The following is a 19,716-nucleotide window of genomic DNA, read 5'->3' on the forward strand; positions in this document are numbered from 1 at the left end:
TCAGAATGATTAAGTTCAAAGTAATGTGAGTGGAAACAGACCAGCTTTTCACCATGTAGGCAAAGAAAGGGAGAATAACCATGGGGGATAATTATGTAGTAGTTATAATGAGAATAAAATTATGCACATGAATAGGGAATGGTTACAGGCAAGAGAGAAGTGCCAGGAGTTGATTGAATTCTACACCACTCAGTGAACTACACACCAGTTCATGACGTTCCTAGCAATAATGGCTGTTGAAGATGGTTTTCACAAAGATGAAAAGTAAGAAGGAATATATCAAAGAACAGAGGAAGTCAGTTACAAATTACCAGAATACCCTTATCTGTTACCAGATTATGGGTGTTTGTACAAATAGCTGATGCTGTTTTACTCATAATAATAAATAATAATAACTATCGCAGTTAATTCAACTCCTAACAATCTGTTTCTTTGACAAACTAAATAAAAGTAAAAACAAACAAACAGCTAACAGCTTTCTGTCTCGAAAATGAGGGAACAACTTGCCTTCTTCCAAGTAGATTTTTGGGGAAATCTTTGGAGGATTCTAACATTACACCCTTTCTTGACAGGAATCATGTCGATGTATGTAATCTCACTCTGCACGTCATAACAAAGTGCAGACATGGCTTTAAATCCATTTCCATTTATTTTTTTCCCCCTATGTTCTGAAACCTTCGTGTCTGATGAAGATTTCTTGGAACATTTCTTGCAATAAAATAATTATTTTGTTTTGCTTTTCTTTTTACAACCTTGTAATCCCTTGATTTGGGGTGAAGTCAGGGTGACTGAGTGGAGCTGAGCATTTACTGGCCAGATGCCCTTCCTGATGCCTATGTGGAGTTCATAGCAGATATTTTCTTTTTGCGCCCTGATAGGGAAATATCTGTTTCTGCCTAGGATTGAACTCTCAACCTTTTGAGTGGGAGATGACCATCTTTACCTCTAGGCTACCACACTGCTCAAAATAATTGTTTTAATGCTGATTCTAAATAAAACCAAGATATCACAAAACTTTTAGCACATAAACAAGGTTCTATGTTCTGTATGTGAACTCTGTAAATTTTTTACAAGTACAAATCCCAGTCATATTACTGGAGCTTGCAAGTGATCAGTTGGGAAGAAGAACTTGCTGGATAATTCTTAACTAGCATAAAAGTCTATTTTATGAAGTTTTCTGCATATAGATATTGATGCATAATGATTTCTCCAGGCACATTAAGTTAATTTGTTTATACAGAAGCTATCTGATTTATGTCTATATTCTTTTGTAATTGCTTTATAAATGTTTCTGTTAATTATAGGATCAATAGAAAAGATTTTTTAATTAAACTAAATATGGACAAACACAAGATAATATATGTTATTATTATAATCAATATTTTTAAGTATTTTATCTCTACTCGGGAACTGGACTTCAGCTACAGTTCATTCTTTCCCCTGCGTGTAAATACCTGCACTTCCTAAGCTAGTCAAATATTAGAGCCACAGTTCTGAATCTAGAAATCCACAACTCTAAAAGTATATACACCTGCTCCTTAATTCAGTTTTCTGCATTAATTTCTCCTTTAGCCTTTTAGTATTACTTTTTTTCTTTTTAGTATTACTTTTTTCTGAAGTTTGGAGAAGAATCAGATACAATGAGTCAATCATGAGATTAAACATGCTTGGGATAAACAAATGTAAAAAAATAAAATACAACTCAAAGGATAGTCCGTTTTTTCTGCCTTCAGTTTTCAATATTTCTATGAATAGAAAGGCAAGCTAACTGAACAAGAAAGATCAGTGGTAAAGTTGAGCCAGTTCCATCTGGCTCGGGCGAACCGGTAGTGCCGGTGGCGGGAGGCTCCACCCACCCTCCTGGACATCATCACGTTCCGTTTTTGACCCTCTGCCCATGCGCAGAAGGCCCTGCGCATGGGCAGAGGTGTCACATGCGAGCGAGGCAAGCACACGCACACACTCACATTTGCGAACCGGTAGCGAAGGTAAGTAAATTTCACCCCTGGGAAAGATACTTTAAATTATACATCTGTGGCTCAGAATAATGTCTGCTTTCATTTATGTTGTTGAGATAAACTCCTGCTTAGATTTAACAGTCTGAATCTTCTTTATTCCACACAGGTTTCTTGATTCTTATTATATAATTTTATTAGGAATTCATAAGTGGTTTGTTTGAACGATCAGACGGCTATGAAAGAGGTTCATAACTCAGTGCAATTAGTTAAAACTTGTAAGATTTTTTTTTTATTTATTTATTTTGCAATGCAAAGTTCAGGTTTCCATGACATAAAATAACACTGGATAATCAGATTCAGCATTTGATCTCAAATGACATCATGCCGTGTCTGAGAAATGAAATCATATCATCCACTAGATGTTCTATACAAGATAAACTTATGAAAAATATCTAAGGTTATCTAAGCCCTCACCATCCTATCAGAACCTATCCTTCCATCCTCCTACCATCCAGTCTGAACTGTCAGGACCTATCCTTCCATTCCACCCACCATCAGAACTGATGAAGCTTCTTGGATGAGAAGTTAAACTTCTTCTTCCTCCTCAACCTCTTCTTCCTCTTCTTCTTCCTCTTCCTCCTCCTTCTACGTAAAAACAGTCCAGTTGTCTTTTGAAGAAAAAAGCACCTTTGACACAATTATGACCTAGATGATCTCCACAGATATTTCTTCTATGGAAAAACTCTTCTGTTCCATATAGAATCTCAGCTGCAATATTTTGAGTTCAAGCTGAGCAATTCTGCATGGTGGGTTGTTTCCTGTGAATAATTAGCCATGTGTGATAGGTACCTTTTATTCCTGGTAGAATAGAAGATGTTTAAAACAAATAAATAGGCAACAACTTCAAATGACTGCATGGGCAGCTGTTGAAAAATATGGCTGTCCTTGAAGGTTATCCTGAAGATCAACTTCTGCTTGAAAACAGCTGTTTGCCTGGTAAATTTAACCCCTTTTCTGTATTCCTAAACTTGTTGTCTCCTTTTTTTTTCCAATTCCCTTTCTGTTTGCTTTCCTTTTCCTTTCCCACCAGTGTTATTTTACCTTCATCACCTGTTCAGTGTTGCTTCTTCTTCCCATTTTTTGTTTTTTTGTTTCACTGTTTATGCTGGGAAAAGAGAAGGAAGTGTATCTACGTGTACTTCTGTATTTCTGTGTTTCAATGAGATGTGAATGCATGAAGAAAATGTTTACGCAGATAGAGAACATGCACAAGGACACAACAGAAGGAACTGCCCCCACAGATTTCTCCACACTCGTTGTGTCAAAAGCAAAGGTTATGATTTCTAAGGGTTAAGGGACACCATTCACACATGCAGCAAAAAGAATGTATTCTGTACAAATACTAGATTGCTATTGTAACTCTGAAAATGCAACAGACAACTATCTTCAATTCAAAAAAAAAAAATCTGCTCAAAAACACTGTAGCACAGCGATTAAGATATTAGACTTATAGTATCATAGATCTATAGAACCAGAAGGATGATTTAGTCCCAGTGTGGACTTCAATTTCCAGAATTCCCCAGCCAGATACCCAGCTTACTTCAAAAGCTGTGGGGGAAGAGGGAAGCTATATACTATATACTGCTTTGACAACTGAAAGGTGATTGAATAAAATAAATGAATGAATGTTAATTCATAAAAATTCAGGGCCTGTGGAGGGATAGGAAGTCACCAACTCTTCTGCCATATATTCCTACTCAAGTGAATGTTCCACATATACATCTATATTTGTGTACCAGCCAATTAAAATATTGGGTTTGCAGGTGACACAAATAGTGAGTTGGAATAAATGAGACTGACCCCATGTTATCTAAGCCCTATCAGATAGTCTTCTTTTCACCTGCATTCCTGCTTTCACTTTGTTCTTTGTGCAACCTTTCACATCAACCTATGTTGTGATGAGGAGGAGGAGGAGGATATCCATTTAGTCGGTGTCCAACTCTTGGCAATTCTACAGGTCAAGTCTCTCAACATCTTCTGATCTTGCACTATTTCTTTAAGTTGTTCCATGCTCGGGCTAGTATTAGCTTTGATGGTATGCAGCCAATGTGTCCTTTGACGGCCTGGTTTCCTTTTACCACTAACTCTTCCAAGCATAATTGCTTTCTCCAGTGAATTCCCCTGCATAATATGGCCAACAGAAGTGTGACACAGTTTTGTGATTTTTACCTTCCAGTGACACATCTAGTGTTATGTGCTCCAGTACTTGTTTGTTAGTCACCTTTGCTGCCCAAGAAATACACAGGAGCCTTCTCCAGCACCACATCTCAAATAAGTCAATTTTCCTCCTCTCTTGCTTTTTAAAGGACCACCTTTCACAGTGATGTGGCCTAATTGTTCACTAGAAAGCAGTTTGCTTTAGCAATAGGTCATGTTGGCTACTGTGGCCAGGCCTTTTCCAAACTCATAAACACTGAGCTGAAATCCCTCCTGGCCTTTTGTGTGCTGTTCCTTGAAAAGCAAGAAATCATTGAAAGAGCACTGGATCACAGGACACTGTAAGTCCTTGGTGGTGGAATGAGCCTATGGTCCCCTTGGCAGAGGCCAGGAATACAGAGGGAGTCCTCAACTTACGACCACAACTGAGCCCAAAATTACTCTTATTAAGCGAGGCAATTAAGTGAATTTTGACCCATTTTACGACTTTTCTTGCCACAACTGTTAAGTGAATCACTGCAGATGTTAAGTTAGTGACATGGTTGTTAAGTGAATCTGGCTTCCTCATTGATTTGCTGATCAGAAGTTCACCAAAAGGTGATTACATGAGCCCAGGACGCTGCAACCACCATAAATATGAGCCAGTTGCCAAATGTCTGAATTTTGATCATCTGACCATAAATCACATAACCATAAACCCCCCCAAAAAATCCCTAGTCATAAATCACTCTTTTCAGTGCTGTGGTAGCTCCGAACGATCACTAAAATGAATCGTTGTAAGTCAAGGACTACTTGACGGGTGCAGCAATTTTTTTAAAAAGGGGGAATTCATTGAAATAAGTTTGAAGACAGCTTGGAAAGCCAAATTGGCCCCCATCTTGAAGAGGTGGCTTCCCAGCCTGTTTACACACATTACTGAATCCAGAGCATTGATTCTATGTTTGATGTGAAAAGAAATTAAAGCCCTGGTCTCATTAGATAACCAATTATGGTTAAAGATCACAGGGAGACTCTCTCTTCTTTTGTATGACACTGAATAGGTCTCAGCAGGCAGCTCCTTGTGCACAATTGATTTCAAGCAGAGTTTTGTCTGAAAGATGCTTCTAGATTATGGCAAGAAAGCATTCTGTAATCCTCCTGCCAATGGAGTTATGTTTAACAGACATTCTGCTCTTATCACTGATTGATAACACTTAACTCAAAACATATTTAAGCTTTAGGGATGTCAATATTTTGCCGCCAAGTGAAGGTGACCCCTGCTCTCCTTGTTTGCTAAGTGTGTGCCGTGGTTTGCCGGTAAATTTGTAAGGGTGGTTATGTGGGCAGGCTGTTATGGATTTGCTATCTTAGCCTGAAGTGTTTGCTGCTGATTATGGGATGAAATCAATAATAATTTCTGTTTGGGATCCCTGCGCTTCTCGATTTGTCTTCTCCCCCACCCCCACCCCCCTATGCTGAGGATCCAAATGGGGAGCTTGCGAGCGCAGGGGCCTCTGCTGCCTTTGCCAAAAGGCGTGGCAGGTGGAGGCATCCAAACCTCTTCAGAAAAACGTTGTGCATTGAAGAGCTTTATGTCACAAGGGGCAGACACTGCAAGTGGGGAAAAGGGGACTCACTACATTGCCATTCCTGCTTTTTCTAGTTCCCCCTCCTACCCAAACGCCTTCCTTTCATTTTAAAGACTTTGCCCCACCCCGATAAAGGGAGCAATGTACATGAAGATAGGCACATTATTCACAGCACTGAGGGGTCCTTGGTGCTCTCTGAGCTTGGTTGCATTATTCAGACATTTCATTACCCAAACTAAGTAACATCATCAGTGCTAGTAAGGAGTGGGGTCTGCTCTCAGTCGATATTCTAGTGGCTTGCCCTGTCAGTGTTAGTGGGAGCAGTCTTGGACCTCTCATTTCAACCCTGAACTACAAATATTCTCCTTTATTCACAGTATTTGGTCATTCTAACCACCCAGGCAGCTTAACATTATAATATCGAAAATACCTGTCCAAGGCAAAAAGAAAAAATATCTCTCTCTCCCTCTCTCTTTGTCTCTCTCTGTGTCTGCCTGTGTGTGTCTCTGTCTCTGTCTGTCTCTCTGTCTCTCTGTCTCTTTGTCTGTCTCTCTGTGTGTGTCTGTCTTTCTCTGTGTGTGTGTGTCTCTGTCTCTGTCTCTGTCTCTGTGTGTGTGTATCTGTCTGTCTCTCTCTCTCTGTCTATCTGTCTCTCTGTCTCTTTGTCTCTGTGTGTCTCTCTCTGTCTCTCTCTCTGTCTCTTTGTCTCTCTCTGTCTCTCTCTTTCTCTGTGTGTCTCTGTCTCTCTGTGTATCTCTCTCTCTCTCTCTCTGTCTCTTTGTCTGTCTGTCTGTCTGTCTGTGTGTGTGTGTGTGTCTCTCTCTCTGTGTCTTTCTCTTTGTCTCTCTCTGTGTGTGTCTGTCTGTCTCTTTGTGTGTGTGTGTCTGTCTGCCTCCCTCTCTCTCTGTTTTCTCTCTCTCTCTCTCTCTCTCTCTCTCTGTGTGTGTGTGTGTGTGTGTGTGTGTGTCTCTCTCTGTCTCTCTCTGTCTCTCTTTCCCTTCCTCCCTCCCTTATCTACATACCTAGTACTGGCGATGCCAAGCAAATATGGAACCTTTCTCTAACAATACCAAAGACCAAATCTTCCAACTGAAGCAACTGCATAACCTGACAAACTTCCACAGAACATCCCTCTCTCTTACTGTTTTTCCCTCTCCTGCTATCACGGTTGGTTTTTTAAATAATATTTCATGCTTTAATCTGAACTATGGCAGATGAATCTTATGGACTTTCTCCCATCCTAGCCCAGAGTCAGATTCTCCTTTAATCCTCTTTTCCCAAATGCCTGAACGGTCACAGGGGTTTTACCTTACAAATGCTCAGACTCTCAGCAGGAAAATCTGGGACAATTCCGCGTCCCAGTGGAAATCACTGGGACACCAGACACCAACTGATCTTTTAGAATCAGAACATCTGGTCATCCACCTTATCCCATATGGGCAAAAAGAACTTGGTTAATCAGGTTGTGAGTGTCTCTGTTTGTGTGTGTGAGTGTGTGCACGGGTGCATGCATGCAAGTCTATGCTTGCTTGCTTGCTTGCTATGAAAAAAGCCATCTGACTAAAGGAAACCAAAGGTAATTTAATGGTTGTAAGGCAACACTTGGCTAATGTTTTAACATCAGGTGTGTAGCATACTGTGATGGACAACAACTGTGCTAATCAGTTCCTTTAAACAACAAATTGCTTGTAGCTATGTTAAATATTACTTCAAGGAGGGAAAAGCAACAGCCTCCTCAAGGAAAGCAGGCTTTCTATCTGTGTTGCTCAGGCTCTGAAAATAAAAACAGCTTTTTCTTCAGTAAAAGCATGGTCCATGTTATCTGTCTTGGGTGGAATAATCTGAACTTGCTTAAAAAGTTACGTTAAGCAGCAATACTCTGGGGCACCCTACAGCTTGAAGAGGAAAAGAATCAGAATAAAGCTGGAAGCGACCTTGAAGGTCTTCTAGTCCAGCCCCCTGCTCCAGCAGGAGATCCTATACCATTTCAGACAAATGACTTTCCAGACTCTTCTTAAAAATCTCCAGGGATGGAGCACCCACACCGTCTGAAGGTAAGCTGTTCCATTGATTCATTGTCCTCTCTGTTAGGAAGTTTCTCCTCAATTCCAGGTTGCTTCTCTCCTTGGCTAGTTTCCATCCATTGTTTCTTGTCTTGTCTTCCGGTGATTTGGAAAATAAGTTGACCCCCTCTTCTTTGTGGCAGCCTCTCAAATACTAGAATACTGCTATCATGTCCCCGTTTCCACCCCCCCCACACACACACAATTCCTTTTTTTCTCTAGACTGGCCAAACTCAAATCCTCCAATGTTTTAGTCTCATCTTAGTTGCTCTTTGCACTTTTCCACTAGCTGCGAAGGGCAGAAATAAAAATAATAGAACATTCAGAAAATCTAGCTGTGTTAGTTTATGACACATATCCCATAATGAACTTAATAATGTGACGCTAATACAGGTAGTACTCGAATTACAACCACAACTGACCCCAAAATTTCTGCTGTTAAGTCACTGAGTTTTTCCCCATTTTATGACCTTTCTTGCCTCAGCTGTTAAGTGGATCACTGCAGTTGATAAGTTAATAACCCGGTTGTTAAGTGAATCTGGCTTCCTCATTGACTTTGCTTGTCAGAAGGTCGCAAAAAGGGATCACAAGACCCTGGGACACAGCAACAGTCATAAAATACAAACCAGTTGCCAAGCATCTGAATTTTGATTATGGGGATGCTGCAAAAATTGTAACTGTGAAAAATGATCATAAGTCACTTTTTTTTCAGTGCTGTTGTAACTTTTAATGGTCACTAAATGAACTGTTGTAAGTTGAGGGCCACTTGTAATAATTTTCTACAAAATGACTTGGGTGAGTTCTTGTCCTAGAAAAGCAAATGTAGCTTAAAAAAATAACTGTAAGCGGCACCATCTCTCTAACAATGCTTCAAGCTTCATAGTGTGAATGTTATGAACTGGCCATGGGACACAGATAGAAGGACACATTATGTGGCACACAGAGCTCTCAGTCGCTCCATTTCACTCTCTGTCTTGCAAAAAGTTTTAAACCGAGGCAGTTGATTGATTCAATTTAACGCTGGGATCAGCTTTGAATACAAACAATCAGTAGAATAAAAATATCTTCCAGTGATAACTTTTCCTCACTTGGCCTAGAACTCAAACTCACGGCCCGCGGGTGGGATCCGGCCCATGTGGTGCTTAGATCTGGCCTGTGGGACCACCCTGGAAACAGCGAAGGACTGGCCCATGGTGCCTCTGCCAGCGAAAACATATTTGCTGGCAGAGGGTTGCAGGAAACCATAGCAGCCTAAAATGGAGCTCGGGAGCCCTTTTTCACGGGCAGAGCGCTCGGGCCACCACAGGTGCCCCCAACACGAATGAGGTTGAGCTGGCCCCACCCACCCTGGCCACACACCCCAGCCCCCCCACCCTGCCGAGGTTAAACACTGATGTGGCTCTCAATGAAATCGAGTTTGATACCCCTGGCCTAGAAACACTGGGCAAACCTAAATCCCACCAGCTCATTTGTCTTGCAAAAGGAAACACTGCTCATTTTGAAAATTTGCACAAAACAACACTGATGCATTTCTGTACCCTGCTGGGGCCTATTCTTGTCTATCAGCCTGGGTTTAGCTATAATTCGCTATCAATATATATCATATTTTCTTCATTCAAACCATATGGTTAGAAACAATTAAATTCTATTTGGACAGTGTCCTAAAATGGAAAATGTCTTACTCAAGATTTGCATTATTTTGTGTACGCATCTGGGCAGCATTTCTTTTGTAAGATAATGTGACAACAGTAATTTTCTTCTTTTTTTCTGGACATCATACTCATGAGTATGAGCAAGGTGATAGATTGCTGTCCTCTCAGGAACTTTAGGGTATGTATGTTGAGTAAAATTATTATTATTATTATTATTATTATTATTATTATTATTATTATTATTATTATTATTATTAAATTTGATTTATATGCCGCCCTTCTCCGGAGACTAGGGCGGCTTACAATGCGTTAAGCAATAGCCTTCATATTTTTGTATATTTATACAAAGTCAGCTTATTGCCCCCACAAACTGGGTCCTTAATTTACCTACCTTAGAAAGGATGGAAGGCTGAGTCAACCTTGAGCCTGGTGAGATTCGAACTTACAGTAATTGCAGACAGCTGGTGTTAATCACAATGCTATCAGTCTGCTGAGCCACCAGGCTCATTAATCTGGACAATATCCAGCTTAATTAAGGGACTCTACATGTTGTTGTTTTTTCCCCTATAGAACAGTCTGGATCTCAGCCAAGCCAAGGTGGCCCAGTCAGGCTCCAGCCAACAGTCACCCAGATTGCTGACATCCAAAGAACAGTTCTACTAGATTCATGACAAGAGTCAACCCTTGCTAAGAAGCTTTAGTGTCACCTTCTGAAATGTTTGCAGTGACTCCTGGCTTTTTCCAAATACTACACAACATTTCCAAACGTGCCTGTTGCAGAGCCTTCTGAGGAAATACAATGCTTTGAGTATGTGATTTGGGTTATCCACAGAATTGGTTTCCTTTAGGTTTGTATTCACAGATGTGAACATGCGCTGTTCTCTTTCTTAGGATCACAACTGATCGTTCCTATCACCCAGTGGTGGGTTTCAAAATTTTTTACTACCGGTTCTGTGGGTGTGGCTTGGTGGGCGTGGCATGGCTTGGTGGGCGTGGCTTGGTGGGTGTGGAAGGGGAAGGATACTGTAAAATCTCCATTCCCTCCCCACTCCAGGGGAAGTTTATTGCAAAATCCTCATTTCCTCCCGATCAGGTGGGACTTGGGAGGCAGAGAATAGATGGGGGCGGGGCCAGTCAGAATTTTTACTGCCGGTTCTCTGAACTACTCAAAATTTCCACTACCAGTTCTCCAGAACTGGTCAGAACCTGCTGAAACCCACCTCTGCTATCACCCATCTCCTCCCACTTATGACTGTATGACTGTAACTTGTTGCTGTATCCTTATGATTTGTATTGATTGTTTCCTAGTATGATTTGATTGCTTATTTGTACCCTATGACTATCATTAAGTGTTGTACCTTATGATTCTTAACAAATGTATCTTTTCTTTTTATGTACACTGAGAGCATATGCACCAAAGACAAATTCCTTGTGTGTCCACTCACACTTGGCCAATAAAGAATTCTAATCTAATCTAAGAGGGTCCTGAAATGTCTACGGAGATTCTCAATCATCCAGGTCATGGTTATCCCAAAGGTGCATTTCCAAAAGGCAACTGGACTTTCTTGGGGTTTTTTTCCCTTGAAAACATTTCACTTCTCAACCAAGAAGCTTCTTCAACTCTAACTTTCAAAGACAAAAAACCAAGAAAGTCCAGTTGCCTTTTGGAAAAGTATCTTTGAGACGTGCTCCTGAGAAGTTATTCTACCATCCTTCTAAGCCTGCTGAAAAACAGTCCCTCCCTCCCATCCATCTAGCCATCCGTCCATCCATCCATCCATCCACCCCACCCCATTTTTACATCTTTTATAATGCAGGAGGGAGAGCATCAGGTTCCCAACTATGGAACTGCCCTTTAATACACACAACTGATGCTGATTTATGCTGGGGAAGGGAGGTGATTTGTGGTGAGCGGGAAAAGGGCATGTTTTCATTGAAAAGTAGCTTTCATCATTTCTTAGCTGTGTATCTTTATGCAATCTTTGTGACAAGATGAATCAACTGAGTCACCGTCTCTTTTCAGCCATCCTGAATAAGTGGGCAATTGTGTTCTGTTTACATATCTCCATTTTATAAGATCACTGTCATTTATTTGGAAGACTTTAAAACAGAAAGCAACATGCTTTAGCCTGGAGTTGTATTTTTTTAAAAAAAAAAAAATAGCTTGTACGATTACAAAGGATAAATTAGGGGTAACCTATCTTGGGCTGAACTGTTAAACATATGTGCATTTTCCTTAAATGGCAAGAAAACAGAATATCTTCTAGAGAGACACAACTACAGTGCCTTCATTTCTGTAAACAACGTTGCTAATCTGATAGTGTAAGACCTAAATACGAAAGTCACAAGTACAGACAGTCCTTGATTTACAACCACAACTGAGTCCAAAATGTCTGTTGCTAAGTGAGACAATTGTTTAGTGATTTTTACCCCATTTTACGACCTTTCTTGCCACAGTTGTTAAGTGAATCACTGCAGTGGTTAACTTAGTAATGTAGTTGCTTCCCCATTGACTTTGCTTGTCAGAAAGTCACAAAAAGTGATCACATGATTCCCAGACATTGCAACCATCATAAATATGAGTCAGTTGCAAAGTGTCTGAATTTTGATCGCATGACTATAGAGATGCTGCAACAGTCACAAGTGTGAAAAATGAACACCTTTTTCAGAGCCATTGTAACTTTGAATGGTTACTAAATGAACTGTTGTAAGTTGAGGACTACCTGTAAGAGTATAAGGTTAGGCTGTTGGTTTGAGCTCCGAGCTTGGCAATTTGGTTGCAAACATTTCATCGCGGTTCAAGGAGACATCGTCAGTGCATTTTGAATTGTGCTCGTCTGTCAAAACACAGGTCTTTAAATACCTTTTTATGAGATGCAAATTAGTCTGAATGTTGTTTCTTCAGATATTCCTGAGTCGGTCTGATTTCAGACTGTTTGAGAGTATAAGGTTCTCTTGACTGTTCTCTCCACCTGCAAATATAGTAGACCTGTACACCATTTTATGACATGAGGCAGCACCAACGTCCCTGAGGTAAATTTGAATGGTGGGAAGAACAACCAATATATTTACCGTATTTTTCGGAGTATAAGACGCACCTTTTTAGCCCCCAAAAGGGGGTGAAAATTTAGGTGAGTCTTATACTTGGCTGTTTCAACAAATGGGCTGATTCTGATTCTTGGGTTTTATTATTTATTTGTCCCTGTTTTAATTGGTTTTTAATTAGGATTTTCCTTTATTATTGTATGTTTTTTAACTTGTGTTTGCCGCCCTGAGTCCTTTGGGAGAAGAGTGGCATATAAATAAATAAATAAATAAATAAATAAATAAATAAATAAATAAATAAATAAATAAACAAACCGAATGTAGCCCTGCCCATCCACTGGCCCCCACACTTTGGCCTGTGCCTCGCAGCAGTTACCTTCTTGCAAGCAAGCAGCAAGAAAAAACAGCCCCTTCCAGCTTCAGCATAGGTTAATTAGCACAAGTTGATTAGATCGGCCTCCCGACTCTCAGCTGATTTGCTCCCAGCTGTTTTGCGCAGGGCTCTCCTGCTTGCTGCAAAGAGTGCTAGAGCAGATTCTTTTTTCCTAGCTATGCTGAAAAAATGAAACTGAAAGTAAAGCAGGCTCTTTCCTGCAACGTGGCAAAATGAGGCAGAGAGAGATTTCTTTTTCTTTTTCCTCACCAAAAAAGGTAGGTGCAAACAATGGGAAATTTAGGGCAAAAGAGGAGAGTTCAAGATTTTAAAACACAAAAGAAAAAAAGCTCTATTTAACTAAGGAATTGTAATAATTGAGATACTATTAATTGTATATTGTGTTGAAAGCAGAAATGGTTAAGTTGTGGTTTGGAGGAATATATGGGGGAAATTATTTGGTTTATTATTATTGGTAAATATAATTAATTGATTTGTAAGAAATTGGATTGCATGGAAATAATTGGAATATTCATGTTCATATTGATTAATATATTAAAAAGATAGTTATAACTAATTGATTTATATAAAAATGTTGAATTTGTATTAAATAATTGTAATTAAATAATTAACCAATGTGAGGATAGATATAAAAATAGATGACAATGGGAAGGGGTATAATATAGAATAGAAGGGAAAAATTGAATTTGATTAACATTAGAGATAAGAAGGAAGGGTAATATTGGTTTTTTTAAAAAAATAGATGAGGAATAAATATGGCAAAAAGGAAATATAGAAATTGTAAATTTAATTGAAATGACTAAACACTGTTTAAATTGTGAACGAGCCAAATACTCTGTTCAAAGAAAATACATTGTATGTTTGTATGTGTGTTTGTCTAAAAAATAAAAAAAAACTTAAAAAAAAACCAACCAAAAAAGGTAGGTGTGTCTTATACTCCGGTGCGTCTTATACTCCGAAAAATATGGTATTGCTATTTTCTAAAAGCAAATATGGCAGAATTGGGAACCTGGGAATCAGTTCTCTAGCTAAAATCATTAGAATCTTCAATAAGCAGCTGCTATTTTGTTCTTCGTCTGTATCTCCTGTGTAACAATGACTCTGGTGAACTGATTTTAGGCCAGGCTTTGGAAGCTATTGATTAGAAGGAGAAGGCCACATTATCTTTTATCATCTCATTACATCTTGCGTGACAGTTATGCAGAATTTAAAAGAAATTCTCATCACTGTCTGCATAAAGCTTCAGGCATAAGAGATAGACTTAGTGTCAGCCATGTTGGATTTGAGGGAAAGGACTGTAGAAATAATTATTCCAAATCAGTTTGATCTTCTTCTCTCTGTACTGCATGATGGATCATCGCCAGTCTACAAAGAGGGAAATGGAAAAGTAACATTTTAGGACATGAATGGCAGAGGTGGTATTCAGCTGGTTTGTACCAGTTTGGGCAAACCGGTAGCGGAGATCGCGGATGGGCCCGTCCCCCCCGCCTCCCCCCCCAGCTCTATGCTGTCCTATTTAGGCACATTTTCTAGGCCAGGTGCTGTTCTGCCCCAGCTATGGACCCCAAAGAATGCAGCACACAAAAAATCTGTACAAACCTTAGTTTACTAAAATAAAATCAGTTTTTTCTTCAAACAAAGGCTGTTAATTAACTTTCTTAACAGCCTGCAAGAATCCAAAGAATAAATAATCTTAATCTTACTATGGTTGGCAGAAAGCCCAGAAGCAATTTGCAAAGAACTAAGATCAAGGCATGAAGGTATGTGAACTAAGTTTTTCTCTGCAAATTGCTTCAGTCGGCGTCCTTCCTTAAATAGACTAAGGGAGTGGCCAATTAGCCCCAACCCTTACTCTCGAGGAGACTTCCTCCTGAGGAGCCACTCCTGCGCGCCTGTGCATCGAGAAGAGGCTCTTCCTCTTCGTCCTCTTCACTTAAGGGAGCTTCTGGAGGTTCTGAAGGCCCTGGCTGAATCCCCGCCTCTGGCACCACATCTTCTCCAGCCTCCTCATTGTCTGAGTCAAGTGCCAGCTGCACAGGCTGCTGGCACAGCACCACACCAGTCTCCTCGCTGTCTGAATCAGCTACCAGCTGCACAGGCCACATACGGGCCACAACAGGCGCATGCACAGAAGGCATGCGAGCGAGCAAAGCACATCCACAGAAGGCTGGGCACATGTGCAGGACGTGCATGTGTGAAGCGAGCATGAGCACGCGCAGAGAACCGGTAGTAAGAATATTGAAAACCCACCACCGATGAATGGTGAAAAGCTCATCAATGGGACAAGAAAATCTTGGGTATACTTTTCATACGGGTAGTCCTGGACTTACAACAGTTCATTTAGTGACCGTTCAAAGTTACAACAGCACTGAAAAAAGTTACCAATGACCATTTTTCACTCTTACAACCATTGCAGCATTCCCAGGGTCACGTGATCAAAATTCAGCCGCTTGGCCACTGACTCATATTTATGATGGTTGCAATGTCCCAGGGTCATGTGATCTCCTTTTGTGGCCTTTGGACAAGCAAAGTCAATGGGGAAGCCAGATTCAGTTAACAACCTTGTTACCGACTTAACAGCTGCAGTGATTCACTTAACACCTGCGGCGAGACAGATTGTAAAATGGGCAAAACTCACTTAACAACTGTCTCACTTAGCAACAGAAATTTTGGGGCTCAATTGTGGTCATAAGTCGAGGACTACCTCTATTTGTTTAACTATTTGTTTAATAGGCGTGTTTGTTTTCTCAGCCCAAAATTAGTGTTCTTGAACCTAGACATGTTTTCTATTTAAATTACTCTGGATTCAGCTAAATATGGATGCACTCCCAATACCTCTCAGTGAATCTTTTATGCAACAACTTCATTGTCTTCTCTGACTTTTGGTTTAAAACAGTCTGTCTTTCCAAGACGCTCTCTAGAGTTACACTTGCTCTTTCCAAGAATTGCCAACCAAGTGTTAACTGATTCTGTGGCTGGTGCATCCTTTACGATCTATTTCTGACTCATTGCCACAAACTGGTCTTGGACAGATACAGAAATACCTCGATGTACGACCACAATTGAGCCCAACATTTCTGTCGTTAAGTGAAACATATGTTAAGTGAATTTTGCCCCATTTTATGACCTTCCTTGCTACAGTTGTTAAGTGAATCACGGCAGTTAATAAGTGGGTAACATGGTTGTTTAGTGAATCTTGGCTTCCCCATTGATTTTGCTTGTCAGAAGGTCGCAAAAGTTGATCACAGGATCTTGGGAAACAACGACAATCATAAGTATGATTGTTTCTGTATTTCTGTATTTATGTGTTTTATTCTGTTTCTGTTCACCGCCCCGAGTCCTTCGGGAGTAGAGCGGTATAGAAATTCAATAAAATAAATAAAATAAAATAAATTATGAACCAGTTGCCAAGCATTTTGATCACATGATCATTTGAACACTTTCAAAGGTTGAAAGTGTGAAAAATGATCATAAATCAATTTTTTCAGTGCCGTTGTACCTTTGAACAGTCACTAAATGAACTGTTGTAAAACGAGGACTAGCTGTATTACAAATTATACAAATTATACATGCATTACAATATTTATCTTACAAACTATTTTTCTAGGATCTGTTTGTTTACAGAAGGCATTTTCATTTTAGTGGAAATTTTCAATTTAATTCCCTAGGATATTCAACCTAATTCCCTTTTGATATTTTCGATTACAACTCCCATAAGGCCTGGGCTTTACACTCACACGTGCAAACTGACCAATCGTTTCTAGTTTCATTATCATTGCATCCAGCTTGACTGTTGAGGATCCATGGAAAAAAAACCCCAAGAAAGCAGAAACTGAATATGGAACATAATCCTCTACCGATACTTAGACTGTGGATTAGATAGTAAATGAGTTTAGGGATTGGTACCTCAGTGTGACTTAAAAGTGAATGGCTTATCTCTTTATATTCCTCCCCTCCCCATCATGCTGAAACACTGATGTTTCCGAACCATAAAAATATTTTTTTAGAAAAGTCAAAGTTACCAAGTCACTTGTGAGAATGAAATTATGTACCAGGCCTGCTAAGTTGCTGCAGAGTTACAGCAGTGGTTAAATATTTAAATTAAATCTACCTTGGAATGCATTGCAGTGTAAAACAACCTACCTGAGAATTCTGAATATTGTTCCAGCTCAACACATCAACCTTGTCTCCCATTGTCACAAAAGCTAATTGACTTCTTTCTGATATTTTTCTGGTGTGCTTTCTTTACATTCCCCTTTTAGGCTACTGGGCATATTTTCTGTTCAGATGAGTTCCATGCTGGATCACAGTTTTGCCGTGCAAAGAGTTCAGTGCTAATAAGTAAACAGAGGAAAAGTCAATCATAATAATTCAGAAGCAGCATGAAGAAAAATGCACTTCTTTGTTCCTCGACTGGCTGGAGACCCCGTTCATTTTGTAGAATTTGAGGCCAGCTATACTTCGTAAATTTTTTCCCGATAATCATAAAATACCGTTGTTTTTTTTTTTATTTTCTCTCTCTCTCTTTCCTTTGTGTTGCTCTCCCGAGTTTATTCATTACACATGAAGCATATCTGGGCTGTGAAATCTGTTACTAAATACCTCAGGACCTGTCATGCCGCTGTAATTTAAATTGAATGTAACAATAATCCAGCCTGATTGCCCAGCTCACTAGTTAATGTGAGGATATTTGACTCTGTTAATCACCACAATAGCCAGGTCACATTTCCACCATTGCATAAGTAAACAGATTAACCGGCATGCAGTGCAGGCCAAACAATGTATGACAGAGCACAAAGAAGGAGAAGAAAAAGGAGGAGGAGGAAGAGGAATGACTATAATAGAAGCATAATACAACTCTGTCCAGTAAGATGGAGCAGTGGTCAAAACCCTGGATTTGATTATGTTTATATTAAATATCCAATTAAATTTTCAAATAGCACTTAGCAATAGCAATAGCACTTAGACTTATCTCCTTATCACAAGACACATCACAAGACCCTCACCTGACACACCCACACCTGAAGCCCTTATACCTCCGAGCCCAACTTCTTCCGCCAGTAGCTTCCCACCGGCCAGTTCGCTCCCACAGAGAGGGGCTCCTCAGGGTGCCATTGGCCAAGTTATGTTGGCTGGGGACACCCAGGGGGAGGGCCTTCTCTGTGGATGCTCCTGCCCTTTGGAACGAACTGCCCCCTGAAATACATAAGATTTCTGATCTCCATGTATTTCACTGCACTCTTAAAACCCTACTATTCCGCCAGGCTGGGCTATCTTTGTGAATGATTTTAAATTGGATGTTTTAATTAGGTTTTAATTCTGAGCCAAAATTATTTATTACTTTTAATTGGTTTTTAAATCGATGTATATATATTATGTTTTAATTGGCTGTAGACCACCCCGAGTCCTTCGGGAGGAGGCGGTATGGAAAATGAATGAATGAATGAATGAATGAATGAATGAATAAGCAGAAGAACACTGACACTGACATCCCCTAAACACTGCTGAAGATGTTACCTGGTAACAAAATGTTCGGAAACTAACCCACAAACTCAGAGAAAAAAACCTTCACCCTCATCCTATACCCGAGCTAGAGATATTTGCCACTATTGCAAAACTTAGATTTATATACCACTTCATCATGCTTTAGGGCATTCTCTAAGCTGTTTACAGAGTCAGCATATCGCCCCCAACAATCCGGGTCCTCAATTTTATTGACCTTAGAAGGGTGGAAGTCAGAGTCAGCCTTAAAACAGTGAGGATTGAACTCCTGGTAGTGAGCTGAATTAGCCTGCAATGCTGCATTCCAACCACTGCACCACCACAGCTCAAAATCCTCTCTATGCCATTATTTTCATACATGCTTACACTATGTTCAGAAGTGAATAGCCTACAATCTGCAAGAGCCATAAACCTTTTCAGTTCTCCACATATTATCCCATCTTTCCATTTGCCAGCATCAGTACTGCAGGAACATGGCAAGAACAAGGCCATTGGGGAGATCAGCAGCTTCTCAGGAGGTCCATAGCAACCTCAGGACACATACTAAAAAGTGTGACACTATTATAACATGTGAACGCAGGAACATTGATGTGGTGTCTAGGTAGAAAACATGTATGTCTCAGAAACTGACTTTCCTAATGAGCTTTGCAAACATGTCTATGCCACCTCATTCTGCCCTTTTAACATTATAAAAACTAATTAATCTGTTAATATTTTCAAACTATGTTAAGGGAAGGATGTTTGGGGAGAGCAGGTTTGTTTTGAGTACTTTGTTTTTTGTCCTTCTCTCTCTTTTTAATATTCACTGATCACTTTACATTAAAATTAAATGCATACAAGTTGTGTATTTATTCAATGATTTAACTTAAGTACCATATAAAGAAACTCTTGCTGTGGTATACTTTACACGGGGGGAGGGGGTTAACCTGATGGCTAAAGCTAATAAAATTCAGCCAGTTAACATCACAGATGATCTCTCTGTCTGTCGTCCCCACCCCATCAATTCACTGCCCCTTCTTAATCCAAAGTGTGCATTCTAGACACCCTCACTAAAAGCTCAGAGGGAAATCATATCATTTTGCTTTGTCTCAACTCTGTGATGCTATCAAGCAAAGACTGTGGGCTTAATTAAGAGGACGCTTAAACGTGCTGTGCCAATACGTGCCATAAATCTCTTTCAGTATTATCTGTGGAGCAACAGTGAACTACCCAGGATCTTGAAGCCAAATCTTGGCCTTCGGTGCCCCTTTGTTGTCCTTTGGCATCTGAAGTGCTGTAAAAATGTTCTGCTTTGCTGGCAAATGTATTAAATATTGC

Source organism: Pituophis catenifer, unplaced genomic scaffold, assembly GCF_029215685.1.
Source record: "Pituophis catenifer annectens isolate HBS135680 unplaced genomic scaffold, rPitCat1.0.hap2 SCAF_3, whole genome shotgun sequence".
Taxonomy (NCBI): domain Eukaryota; kingdom Metazoa; phylum Chordata; class Lepidosauria; order Squamata; family Colubridae; genus Pituophis; species Pituophis catenifer.